The sequence below is a fragment of the Vicia villosa genome, linkage group LG3, assembly GCF_029867415.1.
Source record: "Vicia villosa cultivar HV-30 ecotype Madison, WI linkage group LG3, Vvil1.0, whole genome shotgun sequence".
Classification (NCBI taxonomy): Eukaryota; Viridiplantae; Streptophyta; class Magnoliopsida; order Fabales; family Fabaceae; genus Vicia; species Vicia villosa.
The window spans coordinates 100,681,695-100,689,369 of record NC_081182.1 but is presented as its reverse complement, the minus strand read 5'-3'; positions in this window follow the sequence as shown (position 1 = coordinate 100,689,369).

Below are 7,675 nucleotides of genomic sequence, written 5' to 3'. Positions count from 1 at the left end.
TTGGCATTTTTGATCAGATAGGTCGACCTCTTGTGGTGCTTAGGTCGACCTAACAGAGCTGCATATTCTTTTTGATCAGATAGGTCGACCTCTTGTGGTGCTTAGGTCGACCTAACAGAGCTGCATATCCTTTGGATGTCATTTGTTCCCAGTTAGGTCGACCTATTAAAGAAGTAGGTCGACCAGAATCTACTTCAGATGCGTTTTGGGGACATTTCCTCAGATTAGGTCGACCTAGTTGTTGTGTAGGTCGACCTAGCAGAATGATATGTAAATTTCTTCATTTTAGGTCGACCTGTGTTGGGAGTAGGTCGACCTGACTGCTGTTTTTCTGGGTTCCTCTTATTTTGCTTGTGTTGAGTCGACCTGTATGCATAGTAGGTCGACCTGCTCTGTTATGAGTGACCAATGCTTGCTTTTCTTTGAGTTCTTCTGCTTGTACCTTGTTGCTTGTATGCTTGTTGAGTTTACCATGAATCAAAAACATCTTTGAGTGTGATCTTGTATTCACAACCCTCACATCTCCGGATAGAAGAAACTTAAATAGGAGCATCTGTCATACCCCAATTTTTGACCCTAAGATCATACATCATTTGCATCTCAATCATTAATCAAGATCACAATCTTGAGATTTCATTTTTCGGTGTTATGTTCACTTCGTCTTTGAGGGGAACTATCAAGCACCTAATTTTCTTTAATTTGTTTTATACTAACCAAAATCCAAAAATATGCATTTTGTTTCCTTTGTTTATGTTTTGCAGGAAAAAGATCGGGCAAAATCAAAACAGTGCAAGAGAAGAAATTTTTGGAAATTTCACTATGGAAATCGATTTACCCATATAGGAAATCGATTTCCCTGGACGAAATTTGAAAAAAAAGAGGGAAGCATGACACCATTTTGGCACCAATCACATTTTATTTGATCATTTTTGTCATTTTACCAATTTTCCACCTCATCAAAATTAATTCCCTTCATTAAACCCACTTAAACCCCATTTTTACCATTTAAACACCATTTAAACATAAGCTAATTACCAAATGCAAAAAGACCAAATTGCCACTACTCTTGCTCCAATCCTATAAATAGAGGTCTCTACTCCCTCATTTCTCAAGCTTTGATAGCCAAAAAAGTTCTTGCAAATTCATTTCTCAAGCTTTGAGAGCCAAAAAAACCCCTTGCAATTTCTCTCCTCATCCTTACCAAATTCAACAAAGCTCTTTTTCTTTATTAAAGTTTGTGAGTCACATCTTGAACCTCACAAACTTTGAGCTAAGCCACCATCCATTTCACTCTTTTTTCTTCAATTGTTGAGAGATCAAGATTTGTGTTGGTGATTCTTGAAGTAGATCTAAGTTTTGTTCAAGATTTGGTAATTTTCTTCATCCTTTTTCATCTATCATAATGTGATTCTTTTGTGCTTGTGTGTGATGCATCTTTGATGCTATATTGGTCCTATTTGATGGTGAATTGATGGAAAATTCGTGCTCCAATTGATGTGTGATCATAAGGTGTTTGTATGTTTGCTTAAGTCAAGTTTTATGCCTCCTAATGCTGATTTTTTTGAATGCTGCGTGCAGGAAATCGATTTCCCTCTGTAGGAAATCGATTTCCACCTTTTTTTTTTCAAAATTTGAACTCTGCACTCAGGAAATCGATTTCCTACAGAGGTAAATCGATTTCCTGCTGGCAGAATGTAGTTTTTTGCCTTTTTTATGCTTGTTTTGGCTTCCTACTTCCTCCACTTCATTAATATCATTGGATCTAGGATGTTGATAGGTTTGAAATGACCAAATCCATAATATTAGATGAATGATATTAATGATAGTGTGAGTTGATTATCTTTTATGCATTTTATTCTTCTTCTCCTTCTTTTTTTTCTTTTGATCGATGAAAGTCTTAATACCTTGAGAATTCTTATGGATTCTTGGTAAAGACTAGATCGTTACCTATTTTCTTTTCGTGCGGTATTGCTTTCGGATAGTGATCTACATATCGCTTCTCTCGCATGCATTAGCACATAAAGTTTTGACCGGCCTCGTTGTAGGGTGATTTCTACATAAATCACTTGGCGATCTGCTTAACATAGCGCAATATTTCGTGTCCCGAATAAAAAAAGATCAAGTATGGAAGAGAATTGTATGCGGTTGATTTATTACTTATGGAGGTTTATTGTGTAGTCGCTATGATTTTATCAAGCTTCTGATAAATGTCCATTGAATTTAAATCCGAGAACATCCTTCACTCGGAGGTTTATTGTGTAGTCGCTATGATTTTATCAAGCTTCTGATAAATGTCCATTGAATTTAAATCCGAGAACATCCTTCACTCACCATCGATCTTCATTACTAACTTTGATAACATACTTGACAAGTTTCAAGATGGTTATCTTTAACATCTAACAACTAACTTTAATTTACGCAATTTATTATACCGCTCTTTATATTTCTCGCTTTATCGCTTTATTTTATCATTTCATCATATTTACATTCCGCTATTTTTCCTTTGTCCATTTGGACGTTTATATTCCGCTATTTTCTCTTTGTCCATTTGGACACTATGTTTATGTTTCCGCTATTTTCTTTTTGTCCACATGGACCATACTTTACTTTTATGCTAAAACACTAATAAATAACAAAAATCTAAAAAACACTTAAGGCTCTCTTTCGGACTATTGGTTACTATCCCGAGCATTATGGAGATTTGGACTTATGGACTTAGTACCTCTGGACCCTTATTCTGTTATTACCCTCCTGTTATTCTGTCTGTCTGGCATTGGATTGTTGTCTGTTTGTACATGCAGGTATTTCCTTGAAAGTCCTTGATGGCTAATTCCAAGTCATTGATATAAGGATTTTACCCGAAAACAGCCGTTACTCTGCCTGATTTCCGTCAGAATTTTAATGTGCTTAATGCAAAGTGGTGCTAAATATAATAAGTTCATTTGGATCCCCAAGTGATAATGTGTTGGTTTGGTATTGATAATCCAAAGGATGGGAAATCTACCTTGGCTCATAATGTCAAGTGTTGGCTTCTTTCTTCGGTTAGACCGTTTCTTTCCTTAGCTTTTATTTTACGCCATAGGATAGCCTCTTCATCTCCTCCCCTTCTTTAATTTTCAAAATCTTCTCCCTTTTTCAAAAACCTTCTTATGTTTGCAATCCTTTTTTAAACCTTTTCTTTTAAAATATCTTTTGCCCTTAGTGGCCTTTTCTTCAAAAAGTTTAGACACTATTAATCGTCGAAACGAGTGGTTATACCCCACGATTTTGAAATTGATTGATATAATGAAATCTTTTCTGCGTGAGAGAGCTAGTGGCATACTCGTTGATTTCTATCCGAGTTGGAGCCCTTCTTTCATTGCCGATGCAAAGAACTCATTTGTTCTCATGCTCAAAATCCATGGCTGAGTATTTCTCTCCGACGACGATAAAGTGTTTATCCGTTTTTCAAAACGTTTTCCCTAAAGCGGAACTACATTAGCTCTGACTTCTCCATTGCACCGAGGAGGTATGTAGGCACAAAGCTTAACGCTTTGCCGAGCTTATTTTAAAAATAAAACAAACCCCTTTTTTTAGCACACACACAACACAGATTTTCAAAAAGGTTCCTGTGGAGTACCACAGATATGAGGGGTTCTTAAAACCTTCCCCTCATATAATCAATACCCGCACCTGAGATCTCTTTCTTGTTTTAAAAAATAAAACTTTGGGTTTTACGTTCTTTTCCCTTTTCCTTTGAAAAAATAAAGCGCGGTGGCGATTTCAAACGAAATATTGATTCGAGTCAATCCCATGGCTTCGATATCAGATTTTCCCTGCTACAACCACTTCTTGCCCTAACACGAAGGAGATAATGGCATTAGAGGTTAGAATAGCATGAGTCCAAAATTCCTTAACGAACTGAGGATAAACCGGTCCAATGAGACGATCAAAGAAATTCGCCCATCCTTGAAACCAACATATTTGTCTTGATGTCGAACTGGTGTGCTTGAAGATTTTCAAAATCAACCATAAGTTCACAGAGAACTTCTAAGTCTTCGTACGGAATCAAATAGGTCTTCAATGGAGAGAAGACAGATTGTTGTTGCTGTTATTGTTGAACTTGTTGATGTTGCTGAGACGAAACCTTTTGTTGAGTGTTTGAAGATGAAGCCATTGAAGATTGCTTGAGATTTATGGGTTTAGAGTTTTTGAAAAGAGAGAAGAAGAGACAAAAATGCATATAACAGGAGATGATGAATGCGTGAAAAAGGATAAAATGAATATGAGATGTGTTTAAATAGACACGGACGTGAAAACAAAATGCAATGAAATTCTGAATGAGAGCAGTTACAGAATGCAAAGAATCAATCACGTTTAATGTTGAGAGACGTTAGTGGAGATAGCGTGAGATTTGAAAGGATTTGCACAATTACCTAGGGCGGCGTCTCATAAACTGCACGCATGCTTGTCCCTTCAGAATGAACATGTGGTCATCATCTGGAATAGCTGGTGACAGTTGTTTTGCTTTAGCAGAAGTTCTGTATCAATCTTAGACATATGAAACATTAGCAATAACAGAATCAGAGTGTCTAAATGATCATACATAACCAGAACATCTGAAAGAAACATAAATAAGCATTTCAAATCAAATCTATATATCATATCTTCTCAACACCCTCATTCGGGGCATAAATCCATACTGATATTCTTCAGAATGAACTTAAACCTATCTTCAGCAAGGGGTTTTGTAAAGATATCAGCCCACTGATGTTCTGTATCAACAAAGTTTAAAGAAAGAATACCCTTTCTGAACATAGTTCCTAATAAAGTGATGTTTAATCTCTATATGTTTAGCCTTAGAATGTAAAATAGGATTCTTGGATAAACAAATAGCAGAAGTATTATCATAGAATATAGGAATGTTACTCTCATATATCTGATAGTCTTCTAGCTGACTTTTCATCCAGAGCATCTGTGTACTACATCCAGCAGCAGCTACGTATTTTGCTTCTGTAGTTGATAATGCTATTGTGGCTTGCTTCTTGCTGTACCAGGATATCAGATTACCTCCCAGAAACTGACAGCTTCTAGAAGTACTTTTCCTTTCAACTTTATCTCCAGCGTAATCAACATCACAATATCCTACTAAGTTGTATTCTTTAGATCTTCTGTAGACTAAAAAAACATTAGTAGTACCTTTCAGATACCTAAGAATTCTCTTAACAACAGTTAAGTGAGATTCTCTAGGATCTGATTGGAGTCTAGCACAGAAGCATACACTGAATAAAATATCAGGTCTAGAAGCAGTTAGATATAGAAGAGATCCTATAATACCTCTGTAGATCTTCTGGTCTACATTCATGCTTACCTCATCCTTACCTAATACGCAAGTTGGATGCATTGGATTTTTTGCTTCTTTGCTTACAGACAAATTGAACTTCTTCAGAAGCTCTTTGACATACTTGGTCTGATGAACATAAGTTCCTTCAGAAGTTTGATTGATCTGAATGCCTAGGAACTACTTTAGTTCTCCCATCATGCTCATCTCAAATTCTGCCTGCAGAGACTTAGCAAACTTCTTTCCAAGTGTAGCATTAGATGTTCCAAAAATAATATCATCAACATAAATTTGACAAATTAAAATATTCTTTTTAAAGGATTTACAGAAGAGAGTTGTGTCTACTTTTCCTCTTGTGAAACCATTATCCAGAAGGAAAGAACTTAATCTTTCATACCAAGCTCTAGGAGCTTGCTTCAAACGGTATAATGATTCATTTAATTTAAAAACATGTTCTGGAGACTTAGAGTCTTCAAAACTAGGAGGTTGGTGGACATAAACTTCTTCATCTATATAAGCGTTTAAAAAGGCACTCTTAACATCCATCTGATACAGAGTGATGTTATTCTGAATGGCAAAAGAAATTAATAGATGAATAGATTCTAACCTGGCCACTGGTGCAAAGGTTCCTGTATAGTCAATACCTTCTTGCTGAGTATAGCCCTGAGCAACCAGTCTGGCTTTGTTTCTGATGACTTCACCTTTCTCGCTCAGGTTGTTTTTGAAAACCCATTTTGTTCCAATGATATTAAATCCTTTAGGTCTTGGAACCAAATCCCAAACATTATTCCTTGTAAACTGATTTAACTCTTCTTGCATGGCAATTATCCAGTCATCATCTTCTAGAGCATTGATCAACAGAAGTTAGCTCAATCAAAGATACTAAACCAAATTGACATTTTGCATTGTTCTTCAGGAATGCTCTTGTTCTGATGGGATCATCTTTCTTTCCAATAATCACATCTTCTGGATGAGCAGAGTTGAGTCTAGAATATCTTCTGAGTGTTGGCTCTTCAGATATTTTTAGATTCTCTAAAGACGTTGCAGCTTGATCTTCTGCGTCATCCTTACTCTTGGGTTCTTCATGATCTAAGTTAGATATATCTATATCTGCAAAATTCTCAAACTGCTTTGGCTTTTCATTGTCAAGCTTATCATCAAATCTGATATTAATTGATTCTTCAACTACAAGAGTTTCAGTATTGTATACTCTGTAGCCTTTTGAGCGTTCAGAATATCCAAGTAGAAAACACTTCTGAGCTTTAGAATCAAACTTGCTCAGATGATCTTTAGTATTTAGAATATAAAAAATACATCCAAAAGGATGGAAATATCAAATGTTAGGCTTTCCGTTCTTCCATAATTCATAAGGAGTCTTATTTAGAATAGGTCTTATGGAGATTATATTCTGAATATAACAAGTTGTGTTAATTGCTTCTGCCCAGAAATGCTTATCCATATTAGTCTCATTGATCATGGTTCTGGCCATTTATTGTAGAGTCCTATTCTTTCATTCTACAACTCCATTTTGCTGTGGAGTTCTAGGAGAAGAGAAATCATGGGCAATACCATTTTCTCTGAAATAAATTTCAAAGAATCTGTTCTCAAATTCACCACTATGATCACTTCTGACTTTATGATTTTACATTCCTTTTCAGATTGAATCTGATTATAGAAGTCAAAGAACACAGAATTTGACTCATCCTTGTGTTTTAAGAACTTTACCCAAGTTCATCTGCTATAGTTGTCTACAATGACCAATCCATATTTCTTGCCTCTGATTGATGCTGTTTTAACTGGGCCAAAAAGATTAATGTGCAGAAGTTCTAAAGGCCTAGAGGAAGAGACAACATTTTTAGACTTGAACGCAAGTTTTGAAAACTTCCCTTTCTAACATTCTTCACAAAGAGCATCTGATTTATATTTCAGATTAGCGAGTCCTCTGACCAGATTAAGTTTGTTAATCAGAGAAATATTTCTCAAACTAGCATGACCTAATCTTCTGTGCCAGACCCACTGCTCTTCGTTAACAGACAGAAGGCAGGTAAGCTTTTGGTTCTTAAGATCTGGAAGATCAATCTTATAAATGTTGTTCTTTCTCTTGCCTGTAAATAGGATTGAGCCATCCTTCTGACTAATAGCTTTGCAAGACTTTTGATTAAAGATTATGTCATAACCATTGTCACTTAATTGACTTATGGACAATAAGTTATGAGCTAATTCATCTACTAAAAGAACATTAGTTATAGAGGGAGAGTTACCAATACATATGGTTCCGGAGACAATGATTTTGCCCTTTTGGTTACCTCCAAACTTTACTTCTCTGGCATATTTAAGTTCCAGATCTTGTCTCGT